General features: G+C 38.7%; 1 protein-coding gene across 7 annotated transcripts in view; it reads left to right on the forward strand.

Annotated features, from left to right (window-relative positions):
* Positions 1 to 13,198, forward strand: part of oxr1.L (oxidation resistance 1 L homeolog) — a 308,951-nt gene that overhangs the window by 280,164 nt on the left and 15,589 nt on the right.

Genomic DNA, 13,198 nt, shown 5'->3' on the forward strand with positions numbered 1-13,198 from the left:
TATAGAGAGCAAGTGGTGTTGTGTTGGGATATTTCAGTAACTGGGATGTGCTGCTGCAGATCTGCTGATGTGAAATCTTATTGTTGGCAATAAGTGCCAGTACTGCAGTTGTAATTAACACAGGGTATTCATTTAAACAGAAGAGTCTTCATTATTCTGCTCTGAAATTGTTTTGTTTCCTTGAAAGATTCAATTCTTCTTCTTTTATTGCAGTTTATCAAAATTCATGGCATTTCAAAATGTGTGGTGGAAAGCTGAATTCTGTTTGCACTTTATAACTCCTGCTCAGCAGAGCCAGAGATTGAACCTGCTGTATGTCACAAAGGGAGATCATAATCCACTCCTGGTATTTTTAGCCCTTACTTCATGTTATAATTTAGTGTAAAGAGAGAATAAAAACCAGGACTGGATTATTATCTCCCACATGACATGGGGTTGATTGACATCTCTGCAGACAAGGAAGAGCTGCTCCTGGCCTCCATTGTATGGGCCCTTACTCACTTGATGCATGTTTGAACTCCCTTAAAGGGTTGGTTCACCTTCGTTACCTTTCAGTATGTTATAGAATGTCCCAGTCTAAGCAACTTTTCAATTGGTCTTCATTATTTATTTTTGATTATTTGCCTTCTTCTGATTCTTTCCAGTTTTCTAATTGGGGTCACTGACCCCCATCTAAAAACAAAAGCTCTGTTAGGCTACAAATTTATAGTTATTTCTATTTTTTATAACTCATCTTTGTATTCATGCCTCTCCTATTCATATTCCAGTCTCTTTTTCAAATCAATGAATGGTTGCTAGGGTAACTTGGACCCTTGCAACCAGGTATCTGAAACTGCAAACTGGAGAGCTGCTGAATAAAAAGCTAAATAGCTCAAAATCCACAAATAGTAAAAAATGAAAACCAATCACAGAAACACACTTAGATACATTCATTTAAATGGACAAATAACCGTGCAAGGGCCCTAAAAGTGAAGTGGCCACACCAACCAACCAGTTGGCCCATGGGTCCGTTTTGAAAGTCGTTCAGATGACTTTAATTAATGCAAACATATAGATGCAGTAATATGAAGCATCTCTGGTTTTCCCCGATTTTTTTATGTATTAATGCTGGCATGCTAGTATAGGTGTGGAATCCCGTATGCAGCAACCTGTTATCCAGAAATCTCTGAATTACAGAAATGTCATCTCCCATAGGCTCAATTTTATCCAAATACAGGTATAGGATCCGTTATCCTAAAACCGGTTATCTTGAAAGCTCCCAATAAAGCTGACCATAGACGCAAAGATCCGATCAATCGAGGATTTGTACGATATTCGGGCCGTGTGTGGAAAGTCTTGACATTTTTCATCCGGCGGAGATCGGTCGTTTGGTCGATCGGACAGGTTAGAAAATTTCTGTCGGGTGCCGATAATATCTCTGCATGTATTGCCGATCATACGATTTTCAGAGGGAGACTGTCACCAGCTTTGTCGGACATAACTATCGTAGGATTGCTGTCAGGGGCAGAACATCGGCTGATTTGTTCTTTTACTACTTTATTTGATCGGAATGTTAGTGGCAGGTCGGGAGATGGGGAAGTCCGATCGTACATTGATTCGTACGATCGGATCTTTGGTCGATCGGACAGGTTAGAAAATTTCTGCCACAGACGCAAACGACTGATCTCCGCCGGACGAAAAATGTCGGGACTCTCCACACATGGTCCGAATATCGTACGAATCCTTGATTCGTACGATCGGATCTTTGCGTCTATGGCCAGCTTAACAGTCTGTCTCCCATAGACTCCATTCCACATTTTTTAAAAATAATTTTCTTTTTCTCTGTAATAATAAAGCAGTACAGGTATTGAATCGGTTATCCGGAAACCTGTTGTCCAGAAAGTTCCGAATTATGGAAAGGCTGTCTCCCATAGACACCATTATAATAGAAATAATACAAATTTTAAAAAATTATTCCTTTTTCTCTGTAATAATAAAGCAGTAGCTTGTACGTCATTCAAACTAAGAATTAATCCTTATTGGAAGGAAAACCAACCTATTGGGATTATTTAATGTTTACATGATTTTCTAGTAGACTTAAGGTATGAAGATCGAAATTGTGGAAAGACCTGTTATCGGAAAACCTCAGGTCCCATACCTGTAATCCAAATTTCAAAAAAAATTCCTTTTTCTCTGTTTGGTACAAGGTACAGGCATGAAACCGGTTATCCAGAATGCTTGGGTTTTCCCGTATAACGGCTTTCCATTATTTGGATTTTTAGATTATAAATCTACTAGAAAATCATATAAACATTAAAGAAAACTCTATAGGGGGCTTTGTTCCAATAAGAATTAATTATATCTTATATTAGTTCAAATACAAGATACCGGTTTTATTATAAAGGCTGATAAAAGACCGAGTCGGCATCTTATTGGCCCGTGTGTGGGGCCATCTGACGGGCTTCCCCCTGATCGATATCTGCCCGAAAGTCGGCCAGATCTTGTTCGGGCAGGTTAAAAAAAATCCTGTAGGATTGCGGCCCTATCTATGCGTCTATGCTGTTCCGCGATCTGCCCGCCCATATTGGATCCATTATAAACCGATCGTTGGGCCCTAGGGCGAATCAGCCCGATATCGTCCACTTTAATGTGGGCATATCGGGGAGAGATGCGCTCGTTTGGAAATCGCCAAACAAGCGGATCTATACATCTATGGCCACCTTTAGAGAGAAAAAAGGAAATCATTTTTAATTTTTTTTGCATTTAATAGAGTCTATGGAAGATGGTCTTCCCTTAATTCTGAGCTTTCTGGATAACGGATCCCATACCTGTACTGGTTTACTAATATATAATTAATCCTTATTGGAAGCAAAACCAGTCTATTGGTTTTATTTAATGTTTACATGATTTTCTAGTAGACTTAATGTATGAAGATCCAAATTGCAGAAAGATCCGTTGTTTGGAACACCCCAGGTTCAGAGCATTCTGGATAACTGGTGTAATGTTAGCGAAGTGTACATCGAGCTTGTTTACTAAATATCCAATATTAGCATTGTGATGCAACATTGAATGGTTAAGTGTCGGGCATGTGAAGTCATAAGATGATGCAAGATAAATTACAGGTCTGGCCAGTCACAAGTCACTGTGCAGCATTGTTCACATATTTGTACCTTTCATTAGTTTAACTTGGCCTTGTGGCTTTATCCTGGCTAGTGCCCTGTTAACCTATTAAACTTGACTCTTTATTTCTGTGCTAAACATGAGTTTATACAAATGCCCCTGTCAGAAATCTCCCTTAATTCTGCTCTGGAAAATAATCTATACAGCTGAATTTAAAGTGATACTGATGCCAGAAATTACTTTTGTTATGTATAATTTTGTAAAAGTATCTGATCTACCATGTTGCATCACGAGGGGGCTGCCATATTTGTGCAGCAGTAGTCTGTTAGGGTGAGGTCACACTGAGTGTTTCGGGGAGATTTAGTCGCCTGGCGCCTGCCTCGTGAGGCGACTTCGGAAAACAAATCGGCGCATGTGATTAGCGCCGGCGATTTTTCATTTTAGCCAGCGCAGAGTGAGGGAAGGCGTTTGGGGAGATTGGTTGCCGCAAAGACGAGGCGATTAGTCGCCAGGCAACTAAATCTCCCCAAAAAGGGGGAGATTAGTGTTGGAATCTCTAACTGCCAGGCTTGCAGAACAGTCAGGAACTTCAGGTAACAATGACTCAAGCAGCTCTATCTGTAAAAACGATCAGCATGACCTATAGGTAACTTGTAGGGCAGAGACACGCTCAGATTTGGGGAGATTAGTTGCCTGGCGACAAATCTCCTCTTCTACCTTCCCGCCGGCTAGAATGTAAATGTCACTTAGAACGCTTCGTTTTCCGAAGTCGCCCAAAGTTTCCTCGTGAACAACTTCGGGCGACTTCGGAAAACGAAGCACTCCGAGTGCCATTATTTTGGCTATTTACATTTTAGTCGGCAAGAAGGAGATTTGTAGCCGGCGACTCATCTCCCCGAATCTCACGTGTGTTTCTGCCCTTAGGGGGTTATTTATCGAAATCTCTGAATTTATTTTTTGAAATACACTACGACCAAATCCGCACGTGTTAATTTCTCCTTATTTATCAATACATTTTCCTGAAAAATTTCCAGTTAGGGAAATATTGTGAAAATCATAGGAAAATTCGAAATCGTACGAATTTTCCGCCTGAAAAATCAGGGTTTTTTCAGATTTTTGCCAGAAAACCGCAAAACCTTTGGATTATTGCACAAAACCCAGCTCAGATCAGGATATCTTCGGGACTTCATCCGATGACTTATATACAACCTCGGCAGCTCGAAGATGCAGGATTTTCAGGAATCTGATTTTTTCCATGTAATTCAAGTTTTTGGGGGTTTTTATTCACAAAAAAATCAGATTTTATAATAACAAAAAATAAAATTTTTAAAATTTTTGGCATTCGACTTAATAAATAAATAACACCCCCCCCCCCTTAATGTACACTAATATTTTTAGGTGTAGTCTTTATAGTGTCAGTATAACTAAGCAAGTTGAATGTTTGCATTGGTTGGATAACAGGCAGTTGCAGACATGCTGTCTCAAGCTTGTAAGGAAATCTATTTCTTGCTTTAAAATGACAGGAAACCCCTCCCTGCACACCCACCCCCTCTTTTTACTCTCAAATTTTAATCTCTGCACCAGCCACTCCCCATCTTTCAATCAGATATCCTATGAATTGTACACATTAACATGTATGCTATAGACAGATAGCGGACATGCTTTTATAAGAAGCAGACATGGAAGTTCACTGTGAAACTCACTGGGGATTATTTTGCATATTTATTCACAAATGGTTCTATCGCCCATGTTTTTTCCTGAATGCTAAAGTATTGCACTGTTGTGCCCGTATTTACAGTTTTTGCGAATTCGCATTGAGCACAAATTTCCATTAACAGTGTTTGAATGAGTGCGGCCACTGTGCAAGGTTGTTGTGCATGGAAATAGCGCTGACAGCAATTTAAATTCACAATTTGAGAAAGTGTTTTGTGAATATTTTCTCCTCCACCAAAGACGGCGTAACTCAAGAGTATTTGCATAAATATTCACAATTTGCATTTTTTGCCCTAATATAAAAGCTCACAATTCTGTTTGCACATAAATACCCTACTCTTATCCAGCTTTATAAATATAACCATGTGCAGGACAAACATAAAAAAGGCATTATGCCCTTTAAAAAAAAATAAAAAAAATAAAAAAATAAAATATATATATATATATATATATATATATATATATATATATATATATATATATATATATATATATATATATATATATATGTGTGTGTGTGTATGGGATCTGTTATCCAGAAAGCTCTGAGTTACAGAATGACCGTCTCCCATACACTCCACTATATCCAAATAATCCAAATTTTCAACAAAAAAAAAAATTCTCTGTAATAATAAAACAGTAGCTTGTAATTGATCCCAACTAAGATATAATTAATCCTTATTGAAGGTAAAACCAGCCTATTTGGTTTATTTAATGTTTATATGATTTTCTAGTAGACTTAAGGTATGAAGATCCTAATTATGTAAAGGTCAGTTTTTTGGAAAACCCGATGGCCCGAGAATTCTGGATATCGGGTCCCATACCTGTATGTATGTGTGTGTGTATATATATGTATGTGTGTGTGTATGTGTATATATATATATATATATATATATGTGTATATATATATATATATATATGTATGTATGTGTTTATATATATACTTTTTTTTTTATATAGGTCATGTAACTCCGAGGTTACTTCTAAAATCTTCATTAGAGATATTATTATAATTTTGTAAATCATGTGACAAAAATGACATCACTACTCACCGTTTAGAACTGATGACATCACTAGTCACCGTTTAGAAGGATATCATTTATAGGATATTCATGGCTTTTGTGTATTATATAAATATATATGTATACATACAACTTTTTACAAGCATTTGAGAAACTGAAAATGCCTAATATGCTATTTTTCAAGTAAGATCGCTAATTCTGCATTTGCAATTTCTTCTATTTACTCCAAAAAAAAAAAAACCAACAACCTATACACCTCGTACATTAACTTCTCTTAGTTTCCCTGAGAAAAAGTGAAACTCACGTGGTTGATGTGGTGCTATAACAGAGCCCCAGGGAAGAAACTTGCACTTCGAGAGCTTTCCGTGGACGTTCCATTCATTTGCACATTGTTCTTTCCTTGGCTGATGTTTGTTTTTGTAGTGTAAACTAACACAAAGGGGTGTAGGACAATAGCTTTCAAAAGCAAATGAAGTGGATTTTGGGAGTATTTTTCTGAGAATCTCGGGGAGAATTGTTCATATGTTAATTTCTTTTTTTTTTTGTGCTACAGGGACTGCTGAGTATTGATATGTATGTGCATTCCGGACACCAACAATAAGCTCAGTGTTTTAGAAACGGTTTTATAATAAATGGTGAGACGAGCAAATAACAGAATAAAGAGAGTTCTCCACCTGTCTGTACCACCCCTGAATAAACCTCTATAATGGTGCCGTGTATTCGCTAAAGAAGTAAATAAAGTAGTGGAGAAATGGTCAGCCTTTAGTAGTATTTGCATCTCATGTGGACTTGCTTCCATTTATATATCTATAATATTCTTATTTCTACCACTTCATATTCTTTTCTGTCCTCTGCCCCAAATTACCACATTCTCCTACTCGTGTAACATAAGTATATTTCCTGTGGTCCGTCACCTCAGTGTATTTCTACTTCCTCTTATTCGGGGGTTATGGGGGGGGGGCTTTGTTGCTAAAAATTGTCTGTGCTGGATGTGATCTAACGCTCTTACATTCATCTGCCCTTCTCACTGGATAACAATTTGGCTAGGCATTAAAGGGGTTGTTCACCTTTAAATTAACTTTTAGTATGACGCATAGGGATATTCTGAGACAATTTGCAATTGGTTTTCATTTTTTATTATTTATGGTTTTTGAGTTATTTAGCTTTTTATTCAGCAGCACTCCAGTTTGGCGTTTCAGTAATGTGGTTTCTAGGGTCCAAATTCCCCTAGCAACCATGCACTGATTTGAATGAGAGACTTGACTATGAATAGGCGAAGCCTGAATAGAAAGATGAGTAATAAAAAGTAACAATACATGTGTAGCTTTACAGAGCATTTGTTTTTAGATGGGGACCCCCATTTGAAAGCTGCAAAGAGTCAGAAGAAAAAGGCAAATAACGATAAAGCTGTAAAAAAAAAAAATAATAATTAAGACCAATTGAAAAGTTGCTTAGAATTAGGCATTCTATAACATACTAGAAATTACCTTAAAGATGAACCACCCCTTTAAAGAGATTTACATAGTAAGATGGGATACAGTGCTAGATTGGAGACATTGGTCTTCTAGACAAATATTGATCCCATAGGGTCACTGTGCAGACACCTAATGAGAGGATCACAATTACAGCCCATCAGTCCTCACATAATGGGTCCCATCTTCCTCATGTCACTCAGCATAACCTTTCACTACACACATAGGTGCAGATTTACTAAAGGGCGAAGTGACTAACGCTGGCGACAATTCGTCTTCATTACCACTTTCAGGCACTTCGCCAATTTACTAACGGGCGCAGGTGTAACTTCGATACGAAAGAGACAGACGCTAGCGCTCATTTGCACTCTATCGCCAGGCAAATTTTCGCTCTTGCAAATGGATGTTACTCCGCAAATTCACTAAGCGGATTTTACTGAACGTTACCTCTTTCGCCAAAATTGCCTTCGCCAGCTCAGACCAGACGAAGTGCAATGGAGTGTATAGATCTTCCTCAATCTTCTGTTACTTACATCATATTTTTAGTGGAAAAAGTTTCTAAGTCCAAAAAACAGCTGGCGTTGTTTCCTTTATTCAGAGTGATTGCCTGCCAAAGTCCTTCACATTTCTTTTGGGTAACTGAGTTCCCCCCTACATTTTCTAACATATGGAACATAAACTATACAGTGGGCTCATGTGTAGGGCAATATAACAACTCTATTGTCTTTATTAAGGTTCCCTGGACTTGTGTAATGTATTTGCTGCAACATGTACGTCCATTCAACTTTAACTATTTTGCCGTATGCAAATTAGCCTGAGCGAAGACCTCTAACGAAGTTTTGTTAGGCACAATTGAACGCTAGTGCATCTTCACTTTGATTGCCAAAGTAACACTAGTGAAAATTCGCCAGCGTTCAGCGCCCAGGACGCAACTTCGCATTTTAGTAAATTATTGTTGTCTGAACGAATTTTCGCCTGGCGAAGTGTAACGATGAGTATGAAGTCGTCGATGGTAAATTTCCCCCATAGGGTGGATTGTGGCCAAAAACACACTTTTTTTTTTTTGCGTTTTCAGGTCAAAATATGCCCCTTGTACTCTCTGACGGGAACATTTGCATTGTTCTTGCTGCACACGTTAAAGGGGTTAATCGGCAGTAAAAGATAAATATTTATGGGGGTGACATTAGCCATATTTCTTCGGCAATAATCTACCAGCTGGTCAGCAGAGTGGGCAGCCAGTATTAACACACGTAATTCTGCTCAAAAAGTGTTTCGGCAACTTGTTTTCTCTAGATATATTGACATGGGACACATTTGGCTAAAGTCATTATCTCTCCCCGCTCCCTTCATTCAAGTTTAACTATATTTTTGTCTGTACTAACTATAAAATATGACCTGACCCTTCTTCTGTAATCAGCTTGGGTGTACATTGTGCATGCCAGAACTGTTACCCCCATTTGTTTTAACTAACTGTCCATTCTACCAGCCGACTTACACCTCAAGATAAAACTAATTGCTTTTTGTTTGACTTTTGAAAGGGGTGCTAAGCCCAAAAATTGTAATTCAAAACATTGAATGGTTATAAAAGACAAGTCAAGTGATATTCTTTCAGGGGAATGTAATAAAAGTTAGTAACTGAAAAACTATTCGCAATGCGGAAATTTATGCCTTTGAGCGAACAAATTTTGTTTTGCACAAATTTAATATACCGTTTGCGAACCCGGAAACTGTTTAGTGACCACTTCCAAAAAGTGGAAGACCGTTTGAGACACCTTCAAGCACTTTTTAAGAGTGCGCAATTAAAATTCGCAATGCAATACCAGTTTAAGGAACAATATTGCATTGCGAGTTGTGGATTTTTATTCTTATTAGTGCGAATTGTTTGTCTCTTTGCGACTTTAATTACATTCCCCCCTTTTAGTGTTGCGCCTCTATCACTACTGATGCCCCTGTAGTTCTCTGCGCTGTTCTGGGTAGAGCAGTAGAATGAAAATCAAACAAAAGTTATGTTTTTCGCTCTACTATGCGACAATGGAGAGGATGACGGGAGCTTTGGAGGTGCAGCAGTCAAGGAATAGTATCATGGGGTATTAGGTACGCAATCGTATTCAATGCAGGGTGCCTAAACCATTGGCACCCCCTTGTAAACATCACTTGACTTGTTCTTTAAAGTTATATGTAAATGTGATTGCTACCTGGCCATATCCTTGGCACTTTTGGTTCTAAATGCTCAAACTGTGTAATTGTTTTGTGCTACGTTGTTTCAAGAGTCAGAATCAGGAGTGAGTGCAAAGAACGAAATATAAACCATCAAAAGCTGCTTTTAATAGCAATTACATTTGCCAGTGACTCTAATACCACAGAAAATATTTAATCAACGTTTATTGCAAAAATCCCCTTGAAATAATTTGTTCTACGAAAACAGCAATTGCCTTTTGCAGTGACTCACCTCATTCATATCCCCATCCTTATATTTCACATCCTAAGCTTTTGCTTGAAATGCCAATATGCCCAATACATTTGTATAAATATTTATTAACCATATTTGCATAGGATATTCTGCAGGGTAGCCTTATTTATCTGTTCTTATCCATGTTAGCTGCAGCAGGACATTCTTACATTTACCATTCTCTTTTGGTATTTTTGTTACTAAGCTTCTCTCTTAGGCTATGGGCAGTTTCTCAGCTTCAATATATAAATATATAAACACGTAGATTGAAAAATAGTGTCTGCTTCGGTCAGCCCACTCCTGTGTCTGTATTCACGGGCACTGCCTTGGCCTGGGTGCGGAAACAAAGCAGATATTGGCACGGAAATATGTGAACATGTATTTTCACACCAAAATCTGCTCCGTGTGTCCAGACCAAATCAGTGCCTCTAAATGCAGACACAGTAGTGGACTGAGCACAGCGGATTAGCTATTTAAAAGAGAAGGAAAGGTTAAAATTAAGTAATCTTTGTCAGAAAGGTCTATATAAATACACCAGTAAACCCTCAAAGTAATGCTGCTCTGAGTCCTCTGTCAAAAGAAACACTGACTTACTTTCCTGCTGTTGTGTACACATGGGCTTCTGTATCAGACTTCATGTTTTCATCTTAAACCTCCAGGGCTAGGGCTTGAGCATGTTCAGTTTGATCTTCTCCTCCGCCCCCCCTGCTGTAATCTGAGCCCAGAACTATGAGTGATCAGGGAGAGACTCAGGTAGGAAGTGATGTCACAATAAGCTAATATGGCAGCTGCTATCCTAAACAAACAGAGAGAGCTGTTTACTCAGGTATGGTAAAGCATTTTGCAGAATAAATAGCTTGCACTATTGTGGCTAATCTATTGGCAATAAACTGTCTCTGTACCTTTCCTTCTTCTTTAAACACAGGCCTGGAGTCCTGTGTGCCCATAGCCTTACAATGTGTAACAGTACCCAATAGTTTGTGTGTGTTTTGACCTTGTTTCTTTTTGGTGACAGGCCTGGACTTACTAACCAGGCACCCATAGCCTCCTCTGCTTTTTGCCCAGTCTAATTGGTCATGGAGACATGCAGTAGATTTTCAAATTTCCCACACACCAGTGTCCAGTGCTCATATCTAATTTGGATGCGACTGGATGGCATGCCACCCCTGAAATTCTTCCTAAACCCAGGCCTTTGTGGCCTTGCCATAAATACGGCATGTATGTGGAGAAACATTGTAGACCAAACCTGTAGCTGAGCTTATTCATCAAATTACAATACTAGAGTTTGCCATAGTCTGCCAGATTAAAATACTGCTGCTTTTATTAACTGATGTGGGATTTATCAAACTCTTGTTTTCACCCAATGATAAAATCCCCCCAAAAAGCCAGTAGAAAGTGGTGAACTCTTAGTTTCACTCTGATAAATGTACCTCATTGGATGTGAGTAGTATTCTGCTGCATGGAGCAGCAAAGTGCAGCAGGAGGGAACATGGGATAGTCAGCATTGGTGCCACTGACATTGTTTGGTAATAGGAGGTTCTGATCAGGTAGGGAAGTGACATCAAAATCCAGTTGCGGTCCCCAGCTGGAATTGCACATGTCCCAACACCTCAAGTAAGTCATTTAATAAAGGCTTTAAAGGTTAAGGAAAGCTACCGAAGCAGTTTATTGCCAATAGATTAGCCACAATTGTGCAAAGCTATAAGACTATATTTATTATGTAGAATAACAGCTCTAGAAGCTCTCTACTCACTTATCTTGGTTCAAATTACAGCAGGGAGCAGAGGAGGGAGGGGGGGGAGAGAGGAGCAAATTGAGCATGCTCAAGCCCTAGCCCTGGAGGTTTAAGCTGAAAACAGGAAGTCTGATACAGAAGCCCATGTGTACACAATAGAAGGAAAGAAATGCTGTGTTTCTTTTGACAGAGGACTCAGAGCAGCATTACTTTGAGGGTTTACTGGTGTATTTATATAGACCTTTCTGATAAAGCTTACTTAATTGTAGCCTTTCTTTCTCCTTTAAATGTGGGTGTATGCTGGTGACAGTTTCTTAATGGGAATATAAGACATTCAGGCTTGGAATGTGTCTGTGGTGGCATGGGTCAGTAGGACCCTTATTTGTGCTATTTGGCTCAGTATTGGATATCAAAGTGATGGACTGTAGTGATCCAGATAAAAGAAGCAAAGCTTTTTTTCCCCCTTTAAGAATATATCTTTAGCTTCATTCTTTATTCCTGCTCATTGTTTAGGAAACTGCTTAATTTGTGAATGCTTGTGCCATTCTGTTTTATATGTTCCATTTATGGTCTCCAAACAGTATTGTTCCCATGTTGGAAGTTGAAGGTAGGCGTGAGCAACCCGTAGCCAAGTTCTGTATCACATTTTAATTCATACAAGTGTTAAAGGGGTTGTTTACTTTTGAAGCACTTTTTTAGTTGAGTTGTTTTCAGAATGTTCTCCAGAAGTAAAGACTTTTTTCAATCACTTTCTATTTGTTATTTTTAGCCTTTTTTTCCCCCCCAAAATCTAAGTTTAATGTTCGTGTCTCTGGTGTTTGAATCTGGCAGCTCAGTAAATCAGATGCAGATTCTGAACTGTTACAATTTTGCAACATTTAGTTGATACATTTCTCTGTAGCATCTCTGGAGTATTAGCAACTATTGTATCCGTTTTAACATCTGCTTTAATGAAACCCACAGATTCTGCTCAGCAGGGACAAAGAGAATAAATATATCAACTAAATGTATCAATTTAGAACTAGGGATGCACCGAATCCTTGTGTGGCTGAACCAAATCCTAATTTGCATATGTAAATTAGGTGTGGGAAAGTAAATTGCATTACTTTTCATCTCAAAACAGGAAGTAAAACATTCTTTTTCCATTTTTTCCTTTCGCACTTCTAATTTGCATATGCAAATTCAGATTCGCTTCGGTATTCACAAAGAATTCGGGGATTTGCCCGAATCCCAAATAGTGGATTCGGTGCATCCCTATTTAGAAAAGTTTACAACCCCCCTTTCCAGAGCTTTTTTAGGGCAGAGACACGCAAAGATTCGGGGAGATCTAGTCGCCTGTTAACAAATCGCCTCTTCTTCGGGTGACCTCCCCGAAAAGCCTTCCTGCCGGCTAAAATCGAAATCGCCGTTGGGATGGCTTCGGAGTGCTTTGTTTTCCGAAGTTTCCTCGTGAGGCGAGAAGGCAGTTCAGGGAGATTGATCGCCCGAAGAATAGGCAATTTGTCGCCGGGCGACTAAATCTCTCCGAATCTTCACGTGTGTCTCTGCCCGTAGAAAGGACAAAATTTAGACTTACACTTCAATATTAGAAAACAGCTTTCAAATGGGGGTTACTGAACCCATCTAAAAACAAATTCTATGTAAGGTTACAATTTTCTATTCAGGCCTCTCCTATTCATATTCCAGTCTCTTATTCAAAACAATGCAT

The sequence above is a fragment of the Xenopus laevis genome, chromosome 6L (assembly GCF_017654675.1).
Source record: "Xenopus laevis strain J_2021 chromosome 6L, Xenopus_laevis_v10.1, whole genome shotgun sequence".
Lineage (NCBI taxonomy): Eukaryota > Metazoa > Chordata > Amphibia > Anura > Pipidae > Xenopus > Xenopus laevis.